This window comes from Pelophylax lessonae, assembly GCF_965119305.1.
Source record: "Pelophylax lessonae genome assembly, chromosome: 2".
NCBI classification, from domain to species: Eukaryota; Metazoa; Chordata; class Amphibia; order Anura; family Ranidae; genus Pelophylax; species Pelophylax lessonae.
Genome location: NC_138769.1, coordinates 546,039,877 through 546,053,385, shown reverse-complemented (window position 1 = coordinate 546,053,385; position 13,509 = coordinate 546,039,877). Strand labels below are relative to the sequence as shown.

Here is a 13,509-nt window from a genome sequence, read left to right as displayed (position 1 = left end):
TTATTGATACAGTATGTATGTGGTCTGGCATTGTCATGTTGGAAAATGCAAGGTCTTCCCTGAAAGAGACGATGTCTGGATGGGAACATATGTTGTTTTAGAACTTGGATATCCCTTTCAGCATTGATTATGCCTTTCCAGATGTGTAAGCTGTCCATGCCACACGCACTCATGCAACCCCATACCATCAGAGATGCAGGCTTCTGAACTGAGTGCTGAGAACCACTTGGGTTGTCCTTGTCCTCTTTAGTCTGGATGACATGGCGTCCCAGTTTTCCAAAAAGAACTTTAAATTTTGATTCGTCTGACCACAGAACAGTTTTCCACTTTGCCACAGTCCATTTAAAATGAGCCTTGGCCCAGAGAAAACGCCTGTGCTTCAGGATCATGTTTAGATATGGCATCTTTTTTGGCCTATCGAGTTTTAGCTGGCAACAGCAAATGGCACGGTGGATTGTGTTCACCGACAATGTTTTCTGGAAGTATTCCTGAGCCCATGTTGTGATTTCCATTACAGTAGCATTCCTGTATGTGATGCAGTGCCTACTAAGGGCCCCGAAGATCAAGGGCATCCAGTATGGTTTTCCGGCCTTGCCCCCTACGCACAGAGATTGTTCCAGATTCTCTGAATCTTTGGATGATATTATGCACTGTAGATGATGATAACTTCAAACTCTTTGCAATTTTTCTCGGAGAAACTCCTTTCTGATATTGCTCCACTATTTTTCGCCGCAGCATTGGGAGAATTGGTGATCCTCTGCCCATCTTGACTTCTGAGAGACACTGCCACACTGAGAGGCTCTTTTTATACCCAATCATGTTGCCAATTGACCTAATAATTTGCAAATTGGTCCTCCAGCTATTCCTTATATGTACATTTAACTTTTCCGGCCTCTTATTGCTACCTGTCCCAACTTTTTTGGAATGTGTAGCTCTCATGAAATCCAAAATGAACCAATATTTGGCATGACATTTCAAAATGTCTCACTTTCAACATTTGATATGTTATCTATATTATATTGTGAATAAAATATAAATGTATGAGATTTGTAAATTAGTCCATTCCTTTTTTACTCACAATTTGTACAGTGTCCCAACTTTTTTGGAATCGGGTTTGTAGCTTCAAAAGGAAGGACAGGTAAGGAGGTAATGACTTTAAAACTTTAGAAAAGAATTACAAAAAAATCTGTTTCACTAAATAGCATTGCGAATCCAAGATGTGGGATAGAAAAAAAAAGTAAAAGCATTTGCCAAGCTTCTCAAAAGACAGACAGCTCGGCTACACAAAGACACTGCAATCTAACATGAGTGACTGTTGCCTTAGAGACAGAACATACAACACAAGACAGGAGGTGAGAACACACAGAGACAATAGACGAGGCAACAACTTCCACAGGCGGAGAGGGAGGGGGGGTTCCAGAACACTTCAGGCCTGCAGAGAACTGGGTCAGGTGCAGTGATTTACTGTTCTCCTTCCAGCAGAAGCACACATTAAATCAGACCACTTGTAGCTTAATGATAGAATCAGTAATGTGGAAGCAGCTTATTTGTTTACCAGCAGTGCTGCTCACAGCCTTTTCCAGCTTTCTTTTGTGAGCACTGATTTCAGACACATTTAAAGGAGAACTTTAGTTAAGAAAAAGTTGTTGAGCGCCTTGATTAAACTTCAGACTTTGATCACCTCTAGTCCCCTGCTGTTCCTCTTTAATCACCGGCATCGATTGTGGATGCATCCACTTTGACTTTGTGCGTACTTTGTCATTAAACTAGCAGCAAGCATAAAACTTGCCAAACATCATACAGCCTTTCCGGCAATCTCAAAACAATTTACAGAAAAGGTAAGAAGTTATTTTTTACGGCTTATATGTTATTAAAGTTTGTGTTTTGCCCCCTTTTAGTTATATTAAAAACTTTTATAACTGTTGCATTTTATCTTGTTTGTACTGTGAATGTTGAAACTTTTTTTTCAGTCTATGTTTACTGTTTTATTGTTTTCTGGCTCATTTTATGCTGCTTTGTTTCCAGACTATTATGCTGTTTTTTAAATATGCAATTATCCATAACATTATGACCACCTGCAGGGTCGGATTAGGAGCATAATGGGTCTGGTGCTGGGATTTTTGGTGGGCCTTTTCATGGAAATAAATAAAATGAATATGCGAACAATTTTTATTAAAACAAATTGAATTAAATAGAGAGGGGGAGTGAGAGAAATCTTAGTAGGGTATTAATGTGGCGCGCATAGCGTGCCATGGTGGACTGTGGGTGGAGCCACATTGTGGTAAGAGTGGGAGGGTCTGCCCTACATGCGATGCATGGGAATGGGAATGTGCATGCTCTATCACATCTGCATGATGTGAATGTAGCCTAAAGGCCCATACACCCGATAAGAACATCTGAAGAGAAATTTCGTCCGACGACCGATCTGCCGATTTTCGGATTGTTAGTATGGTGCTTTCGACAGCCGACTCCGACTTTTCGGCCGAAAAAATCCTGATGTGCAGGCAATAAAATTTTTATCATCCGTCAACACAACGTCCGATTTTCGTCTCATTAGTACAGATTTTGACGGAAAAAAATCTTAAGAGCAAGACTAGGCATGCTCAGAGATGAAAGAACACATGCAAAAAAATCCAACACATGACATCACTTCTGAAGTAGAATTCTGTCATACGGGAAAATTCGTATGAAAATAACCTCTTCACTTTCCACATCAGACTAGCATGCCACAAAAAACATACGACAGATCGTTCGATAATCTGTTCGTGTGTACGGGGCTTTACACTTACCAACCATGTAACAGGGGCATTTACATTGATAGACCATTCCCTGCCTCTCTGCATCTTTTTCCACCTCCTTTCAGTACACCTATGCATTCTAAATCCCCCTGCCCCCCAAACCTCCTCATCTCTGCTTAAATCCACATGCCCCTGCTCATTAGGGTTGCCCCCCCAATCCCTTTAAAAACCAAACACATATTATTTACACAAGTTCTGTGGCTGATTAAGGTGGTAAATAATTTCACTTGATGCCTTATCTGCAAAACATTGGCCTCAGAAAATGGGTAATTCATGTGTTTCTAGTTTGAGGTGGCAACTCTACTGCTCATCTTTGCACCCCAGCACACCCCTTCTTTGATCATGTTTGCCCTCCGAACTATAATCCCTTCTCTGCTTACCTCTGGACCCCCTCTTCCATCTGCTCACCTTTGCAGTCCAGGCTGATGGCAGGCTCAGTGACTGTGGCAGGAAGGGCGTGTTGTACATCCCCAATGTCAACAGCATTCAGCAAAGGTGATGGTGGACCAGAGCTCAAGGAGTTTGACAAACCTATGAAAGCTCTAACAATCTACATATCAATGCCACCACGATTTATATTTTGATCATATGTACACTATACACAGAGCAGGTCTGGGCAGCATTGGTGACTCACTCACACCACTGGGCTGGGCCTATCTTAAAGACCATGACCACCTGCTTAGTATTGAGTAGCTCACCCTTTTTGCCATTAAATCAGCCCTGATCCATCAAGGCATGGATGCCACTAGACCATCGAAGGTATGCTGAGGTATCTGCCTCTGACATTTTGCCTTCTTCCCATAGTGCATCCTGATGCCACCTGTTCCACAGGTAAACAATACACATGCACCTGGTCATTAACATGATGTAAAAGAAATCATGATTCATCAAACCAGGCCACCTTCTTTCATTGCTTCGTGGTCCATTTCTGATGCTCACATGCCTATTGTAGATGCTTTTGGCTGCTGACACAGGTCAGCATGAGCACCCTGATCAATCTACAGCTAAGCAGCCCCATACACAACAAATTGCAATGCACTGTGTGTTATGACATATTTCTATCAGAACCAACATTAATGCTTTCAGCAATTTAAACTACAGTAGCTCCAACTTTTGATCCTGCGTGCATCAGTGAGCCTTGGCAGCCCATGACTCTGTCGACAGTTCACCAGTTTTCTATCCTTGGCCTCATTTTGGTAGGACCTAATGCCTAAAGGACCTAAAGACCAGGAACATCCTACAAGAGCTGCAGTTTTGAAGTTGCCCTGACCCGGTCATCGTATAGCCATTTCAATTATTTGGCCCTTGTCAAATTTGCTCAAATTCTTATGCTTGCCCAATTTTCCTGCTTTCAATGCATCAACTTCAGGGACAACATGTTCACATGCCCATCATAATGAGAAAATCAATGTTAATCATTTTATCTGTCAGTGTTCAGAATGTTATGACTGATCAGTGTTTATCTGTTAGACACAAAGAGAAATGCAATAAAAGAATACTACATTTACTATTGGTGAAAGTCAGCATCTGATAGTTTGCTGTAAATTTAATCTTTGTAGTATTTCACTGTTATTATACCTCTGATACGTGTATTCTTTCTCTGCATAAAGAGTAACTCCACTTTTGTGAAAAAAATATATAAAATGAAAAAAATAATAGTAATAATGAAAAAATAATAATAAAGCATATACAGTTGCCACACAAGCCATATTTGTAACATAAAACTTAAAGCGTTGTTCCAACCTCCCCCTCCAAAAATTAAAAGTCAGCAGCTACACAGACTGTAGCTGCTGACTTTTAATATTAGGACACTTACCTGTCCTGCAGTCCAGCGATGTCAGCACCGCAGCCGATGTTTCCATCAGCTGTCGGGTGCTGCCGCCGCCGGCTTCATGGGCGGGTCTCTAATGCGCGAAACGCGCTGCGCTTATTTAGATTGGCTCGGCGGCGGGGGAAGGAGGAGGGGCCCAAACTTCCGAGGGACGGTGCCCCGGAGCCATCTCCCGGAAGTTTTTTTCACAAAAGTGGAGTTACTCTTTATGCAGAGAAAGAATACACGTATCAGAGGAGTTGGGTTGGGTTAAATTCTCTGACACTGCTTTGTGACATAACTGACATCCTGTAGCAGGAAGTGAGAGGATATACCCTCTGGGACTGCCCCTAAGGTGTGGCCAGAACGTTTTCCTTCCGTCTAGTGTCCTACTCCTGTAGAGGGCAGTATAACCCAATGTGTTATTAATCAAGAGGACTGCGTCTGTCAATGAGCTTAAGAGAAAAGGATTTTACAAAAATCAATTTTTTAGTTTTTGTGAGATAATCTACAAAGCTTAAAGAAGAACTAAACTTTCTCAATTAACAATACGTAGTTTTAATCTGTATGCTGATAGCATTAGGTAATAGATAGATAGGTATATTATATTTTCTTTTTTTAACCACTTTCAGACTGGAGGATTTGGCTGCTCAATGACCAGGCCCTATTTTGCGATTCGGCACTGTGTGACTTTAACGGACAATTGCGCGGTTGAGCGACACTGTACCCAAATGAAATTGATGTCCTTTTTTCCCACAAATAGAGCTTTCTTTTGGTGGTATTTGATCACCTGTGCAATTTAAATTTTTTGCGCTATAAACAAAAAAAGAGCGACAATTTTGAAAAAAAAAAAAAAAAAACCAATATGTTTCACATTCTTTTATATGAAATTCTCAAAAAAAATGTAAAAATCTAAATTTTGTAAAATTTTAGGCCAATTTGATTTCTGCTACATATTTTTGGTAAAAAAAATCGCAATAAGCGTATTTTGATTGCTTTGCGCAAAAGTTATTGCGTTTACTAACTACGGAAAAGATTTATGTCTTTTTTTTTTTTTACTAGTAGTGGCGGCAATCTGCGATTTTTTTTTTTTTTTTTTTGTTTTTGTGGGACTGCGACATTGCGACGGACAGATCGAACCCCCAACTGACATTTTTGGGGATAGCAGTGACATTACTACAGTAATCAGTGCTAAAAATATGCACTATTACTGTAATAATGACACTGGCAGGGAAGGGGTTAAACCTGTGGGTGATCAAGGGGTTAAATGTGACACTAGGGGCGTGATTCTAACTGTGGGGGAGGCGAGGCTTGTGAAGTCATCACAGAGACCTGTGATCCTATATAGCAGGATCACATGACATCTGTGATAACTTCAGGGAGAAGTACGGACGGCTGTGTTTACATCAGCCGTCCGTCCTTCTCTGTCAGCGGCGGGAGATGGCGAGTGGCCGGCGGCCATCGGAGCTGCCTTTCACACACTCTAGCCTCCCTGCTGATGAGCGGGGGCGGGAGCGTGCCTCCGGCGGTGCGCAGTTGCCCCCTAGCTCCTCCCAGGCGAACGCCGTACATGTACATCTGCGGCGGCTGGGGCTAAAGCGGTTAATTTTTTTTTTTTTTAACATTTTCTTCAGTTGTTTCCTGGTTTTTGGCCAAGGTCAAAATGATGTCATACATCCTATAAGTCTTCATGGATGTGTTTTTATTTTCTCTGTTAAATACATGTGTAACATGTTGCAAAGGTGGAGTTAGCCTTTAAAGGCAAATGGCCAAAAAATACCAGCCTTCCATGCCTGCTCTTGGGACATGTGGCATCAGATTAAGCTAGAATGAACCTCAGCTGTAACTATGAATAAAATAATGCTGCAATCCATGTTCACATCTATCCAGAAGAAAACAACCTGAGCTGTTAAGCCATGCTGGAATTTTCAGCTAATATAGATAGAGCTCAATACATAAAAAGCATCTAGCTTTCCTTTGTACAAGGCCTGGTTAAACCTCGTCCTGCTGAGTGAAAACAATATTCCTGTCGCCAGATCAAGGGTTAATCACAGCTAGCAATGCTGCTTGCAAATCCTCTTGGATTAAACAGAATACAAAAGAAGCAAATAATGTATGAATAAGAGCATGAACAAATATGACCTAAATGAGAACGCATGCCAAGTTTATTTTTAGTGTCTTTAACTTCATTGATCATTGATGCTCTCAGTAAATTGCCTTGGCTCCTGTGAATGCAGTCCCCCCCTATTCCCTCCCAAGAAACACTGCATGTGCTCCAGATTAGTCTAGGTTCACATCTTTGAGTCTGTATTTTCCTGCGTTTGTAATGTGTTTTAAGGCACATGATGCATGATTTCATTGCATTTTAATGTGTTTTTCGTTTCGGCCAGTAAAAATCAATATCTGCTGTGACATCATTGGGCGTCCAGTTTGTTGGATCTGCTTTATGATTTTCTGCGTTAGTGAGTTTATGTGCTATCAGTGAAATCCTAAGCCATGTCTGTTATTCCGGCTTTTTTTGCAGCAGGTGCAGGGGGTCTGCAGGTGATTTTCATGAAATCTGGAAGCCACCTTCACAATAAGGATGCCTCTACTTTATGTGAATGAGTAAGGGGTACACAAGTAGCCCTTCTTACGCATTCATCAAAAAAAAAAAAAAAATATGATGTTAAATAAACACATTGATATTAAACTAAAAAAAAGTCCCATGGTGCAAATCTTGCATCAATCAAGTCATCCAGTGGTGTAGATCAGTGGTCCTCAACCCTGGCCTACAAGGCCCACTAACAGGCCAGGTTTGCAAGATAACTGAAATACATCCCAGGTGATATCATTTGCTGCTCAGTGATTGCAGTACTCTAGTCTGCATCTCCCCAAGGTAATACTTAAGATCTGGCCTGTTAGTGGGCCCTGAGGACTGGAGTTGAGGACCACTGGTGTAGATCCATCAATTATTACGATGAATGATGACACAATATGACAACCAACGCCAACAATCGTCGGTCACTGCAAATGATGACAACCTGACTGGCTGCTGAATGTCAACAAATTGGGTGATGAATGATGGTTGACGTAATTGACCAAATATGGTCATGACTATATTATGCAGAACGTCATTAGCCAGGATCCCCCTTTCCACTTTTACAAATAGAGTAATAAAGTTTAAACAATCCTGATAATAGGTTAAATGGATAACATGATTTAACCACTTGCCAACCACGCTATAGTCGAATGACGACTACAGTAAACAACAAACAAACACAGGGGCGCACAGGCCTAGTGCATTATCCTTTGCTTGGTTTATTAAAAATAAGAAGATTAAAAATACTCACAAACTAGTTTCTTGGTTAAAAGCATATCATGTAAGGAACGCAGTCCTCAGTAGTATGATCCGAGGGTAAGTTATCCCTTGAGTTAGTAGTGGCTAACGCGTTTCGAGGGTTAGCCTCTTCCTCAGAGTTAGCGTTAGCCACTACTAACTCAAGGGATAACTTACCCTCGGATCATACTACTGAGGACTGCGTTCCTTACATCATATGCTTTTAACCAAGAAACTCGTTTGTGAGTATTTTTAATCTTCTTATTTTTAATAAACCAAGCAAAGGATAATGCACTAGGCCTGTGCGCCCCTGTGTTTGTTTGTTGTTTACAGTATTTCCAGACTTCCCTGGTCGTGTAAAGGGCAGCAAGGCCGCAGCATTTTTTCCTGGGTTGTCGCATCCACAGCTCCAGAAACAGTGGAAAGACCTTAATGAGGTGGACTAGAAGCTACACCCCTCTGAGCGCAGGGAACTGGTGCTTTGCACCTTAAAACTTGTTTTGCGAATGACGACTACAGCAGGGCTGGCTAGTTCTGGGACGCCATCATATGCGCACCCGCTGCTAACAGACATTGCTGATCACAGATTGAGATAAAGAGCCAATCAGCTGCTCTTTACCACACGATCAGCTGTGTCCAATCACAGCTGACCATGGATGTAAACAGAAGCCGATAATCGGCACTCCTTTCCTCATGCTGACAGCATGAGGAGAGGAGAAGAGTGCCGATAAGTGGCTTCTCTAAAAGGGACGTGTACACTGATAATCAGGGCACTAATTAAGCGGCTTCTCTAAAAGGGACATGTACACTGATAATCAGGGCACTAATTAAGTGGCTTCTCTAAAAGGGACGTGTACACTGATAATCAGGGCACTAATTAAGCGGCTTCTCTAAAAGGGACATGTACACTGATAATCAGGGCACTAATTAAGCGGCTTCTCTAAAAGGGACATGTACACTGATAATCAGGGCACTAATTATCCATGTCCTGATTATCAGTGCAGTCCCAACATTGCCCACAAGTGCTGCCAATAAGTGACCACTAGTTCTGCCAATAAGTGCCCACCAGTGCCACCTATCAGTGCTGCCCATCAGCGCCGCCAGTGCAGCTTCATCAGTGCCCACTAGTACCTCCTCATCAGTGCCCATCAGTGAAACCCATCAGTGCAGCCCATCAATGCTGCCTCATCAGTGCCCAACAGTGCAGCCCATCAGTGCTGCCTCATTAGTGCCGCCTCATCAGGGCACATAAGTGCAGCTTCATCAGCGCACATCAGTGAAGGAAACAAATTACTCAATTGTAAAATTGTATAACAAACTATGTAAAAGTTGTTGTTTTTTTGTTTTTTGTTTTTTTCAAAATTTTCAGTCTTTTTTTGTTTATTTAGCAAAAAAAAAAACAGTGGTGAATAAATACCACCAAAAGAAAACTATATTTATGTGAAAAAAATGATAAAAATGTTGTTTGGATACAGTGTTGCATGACTGCACAATTGTTATTCAAAGTGTGACAGCACTGAAAAAAAAATTGATTGGGCTGGAAGCCGGTAAAAGTGCAAGTGGTTAAAGCACCCAAATGACATGAACGTAAACAAAATCTAGCACAATTTAGTGACTGTTGTGTAATCATGTATGAGATATACTGTAGCAAAAAATATATACTGTATATACACTCTGCAATTAACTAACAATCTGGTGTTGTGTGTACAATAAGACACCCTGTGGGTTCTGAGGACCAACATAAACTGTAATCTGGTAATGGTCCATTTCAACTTGTATTGTTGGAGCTTCAGAGCATACAAAATGGCACTGCCAGGAATCCATATCAGGCTTTTGGCAGAGCTAATGTGTAGAGGCCCTTGAAACAAAAGAAATGTGTGGTAGGCTTATATGATCACTAATAAAATCATAAGAGTCAGAAGGTCTTTTTAATGTCAAAGGTTGCAGAGTCAGGTAATTCTACCGCATTTCGCTGAAAGATCTCCTTTCTTAAGAGCTTTTAAACTGTCTTCTCAGGCATCTGATTTATGGATTTAATAGTGTCACTTAGTTCAAAAAAGTAATGTCCCACTGGGGACCAGTATTTTCAGTCTTGAAGATATGTCACGATGTGTCTATATATAAATGTATTCTGCTCTGTGACTCTTGCTCTGTGTCACTAATATAAAATGAACTGGTGTACCTATTCTTTCTAATGCTTGGATGAGTAAATCAACTAGTGGTAGACTTGAAGGATTTTATTTCTTCACCTAATCTAACATGGAGACCATGCCAAAGAACACACCAAGGAGAGAATGGGGGATTTGAGTTCATTGATTAATATCAGCGTGTGTGTATATTTTTTTAATTACCGTATTATCATTATTATTATTATTATATATTTTATTATATATTTTATCATATATTAAAATTATTAAAATGGTCTCTCCATCTCACACAGGAGTGATATTATGGATGGTTTTCAAAAACGCACGAAAGAAAACGTATACGGAAGTCGAGCCGCAAATTAAATCACTGTTCAAACCACACATGTGAGGTATCGCCGTGATCGCCATAGCGTAGGCAATGATTAAAAAAAAAAAGAGCTACACTCTAACTCTAAGCTGGTAACCGTTAAAAAATTTCAAAGCGTCGCCTATTGAGATTTCTATTGACCGTAGTTTGTCGCCATTCCACGGGTGTGCGCAATTTTAAACCGTAACATGTTGGGTATCTATTTACTCGGCGTGACATCATCTTTCACAATATACAAAAAAATGGGCTAACTTTACTGTTAAGTATTTTTTAAATGCAGTGAAATGTGATTTGATGCGTTTTAAAGACTGCTGCGCAAATACCGCGTGACAAAAAATATTGCAATGACCGACATTTTATTCTCCAGAGTCTTTGCTAAAAAAATATATATAATGTTTGGGGGTTCTAAGTAGTTTTCTAGGAAAAAATACTGATTTTAACTTGTAAACAAAAAGTGTCCGAAATAGTGGTTAAGATAGTCAAAAACCTATGACCCTTTCTTACGCAAACTACACATTACCCTGCAGCCTAGCCAGCACACCCTGGTATAATTGTGCAATATAAGTGTACTTAGAGCATCAATGTTTCACCATGGCTTTCACACATACCCAGTATTTGATTGCTCTTCAGGTTGAAAAACATAGATTATTCCGAAAGAGATGCAAAATGGAACTGCACTACTCTAGCATGTAAGGACCAGTATAAGGAAACTTTCAGATTCCTTTCTATATTGTATCTTGTCTCACAAGATACTTCCATAATAAGGATGACCACAAATGGCTTACGTTTATGGTTATTCGTTTGTATAGAAGTGGTGGTTAGCTACAACGGGAGAAGAAGGAAGAGAAGCAGGGTCCATGCAATAATATATAGTAAACATTGGCAATTCCAACAAGACCATGCAAAATGTCTTTATCCCCATTCAGGCCTGGAAGTCAGAGCCAAGGTAGAGGACACATTTTACCAGGGCAGCTTGAAGATGGGTTTCTACCCAACAGTTCGTCAGGGTCACATTTACCTATTTGCAATCCATTCTTGAACCATTGGAGCTCTGTCCTTTTTGATGAATCTGCAGTAATCCTTTAAGCACTATCTGACAAAAATCTGAGTGACACACAGACTCCATCAATCACTTTCCCAGCATTTTTATCACCAGGGAAAAGGAAATACTCAGCAAGAATATTAATGGGGAACAGTAGGAGATTGACATTTAAAGTGGAACTCCATTTTTGTTGAGGAAATTCGGAAAAAAAACAAATCTCTCCATATTAAATGAACAAGAAATTTCTAAGGAAGTTTTGAGTTAGAGATGGCAAAAGAAAATTTTTCAAAAGGGAATTCTGTACATAATATAGAAGGTCCCATTGTTGCCAGGTCTACAAGTAATTAACAATAACAATTCAGTTATAGAAAACCATCCATAAAATCACTCCAGACTGAGATAGAGAGATCATTTTAATAACCTTAAATTACAAAATAGCTCATGTAGCAGTTAAATATGTAATGGTGCTGTTTCTTTTCTTTTTTTAAGCCAAAGTGTAATTACTGTACCTTTTTTTAAAATCATGCTTTGAATATAAGCACACAGATCCAAGCATAGCAACACAGTGGGGATGTCCCAGTAAATGTATTTGCTAAACCCACATTTCATGTACCTGTATATGGAAATGAACATCCAAGTTAACAACTTAATTACTAAGGGAAAGAAAAGAGAGACTAAAGAATAGAAAGGAAGGGTTCTCTGCCCATGGGAAACTGCCAGTATTAAATTGACAGGTACCAAATCCTATCCGATGATTTTCGCTTGTCTATTAGAATGATAGAGAATTTTTCATTAAACAAGGAAAGGATGTTCTGCGCTATGGACCGAATGTAAAAAAAAAAAAATATATATACCTTAAGCTGCTGCCTCTACTGAGACTACTACCGTAGTAGATTCAGAGCAAAAAATATAAGATTGTGAAGTGGATGTGGCGCTGCTTTTTTTGGTGTGGACACAGTGGCATGCTAATAAAGTGACAAATCTCTGATCAACAAATTTAAATGTGCAATTAAACAAATGTATAAGATACATGACCTTGAAAAAGTATTCATACCCCTTGAAATTTTCCACATTTTGTCATGTTACGATCAAAAACGTAAATTTATTTTATTGGCACATAATTGTGAAGTGGAAGGAAAATGATAAATGGTTTTCAAAATTTTTTACAAATAAATATCTGAAAAGTGGGGTGTGCATTTGTATTCACCCCCTCTATTTTGATACCCCTAACTAAAATCTAGTGGAACCAATTGCCTTCAGAAGTCACTTAATTAGTAAATAGAGTCTATCTGTGTGTAATTTAATCTCAATATAAATACAGCTGTTCTGTGAAGCCCTCAGAGGTTTGTTAGAGAATCTTCCTAAACAAACCGCATCATGAAGGCAAAGAAACCCACCAGACAGGTCAGAGATAAAGTTGTGAAGAAGTTTAAAGCAGGGTTAGGTTAAAAAAAAAATATCCCAAGCTTTGAACATCTCACGGAGCACTGTTCAATCCATGATCTGAAAATGGAAAGAGAATGGCACAACTGCAAACCTACCAAGACATGGCCGTCCACCTAAACTGACAGGCAGGGCAAGGAGAGCATTAATCAGAGAAGCAGCCAAGAGGCCCATGGCAACTCTGGAGGAGCTGCAGAGATCCACAGCTCAGGTGGGAGAATCTGTCCACAGGCCCACTTTGTGTTGGTATATCACAGTGATGGCATACCCTGGCACCCCAAAAGTTTTGGAACAACATTTCCCAAGATACTTAACTACACTGCAGAGTGCATAAGCATCATGGGAAAGGTAGTTCAAAAACATCTGGGGTGCCAAGGTTCGCGATCACTGGTCTATCACATGAAATCCCGATAAAATACATTTACGTTTTTGGTTGTAACATGACAAAATGTTGAAAATTGCAAGGAGTATAAATATTTTTTTCAAGGCACTGTAAATATGAAAACAAATGAATATTTGTGTCAACTCGCAATATGTGAATACACCTAATACCGTATTGCAAATAAACTGTGCAATCAATCAA

At 40.0% G+C, this 13,509-nt stretch overlaps 1 protein-coding gene across 2 annotated transcripts in view; it reads left to right on the top strand.

Moving 5' to 3' along the window:
* The first annotated feature begins 1,276 nt into the window (after positions 1-1,276).
* Positions 1,277-13,509, top strand: part of LOC309545912 (uncharacterized protein) — a 106,918-nt gene continuing 94,685 nt past the window's right edge. The window contains exon 1 of one of the 2 annotated variants that reach the window (XM_082245334.1): positions 1,277-1,352. The gene's annotated coding sequence lies outside the window, so the exon portion shown is untranslated. Of the gene's footprint in view, positions 1,353-1,419; positions 1,839-13,509 lie in introns of those variants that run through there. The other variant, XM_082245333.1, reaches the window with a different exon arrangement.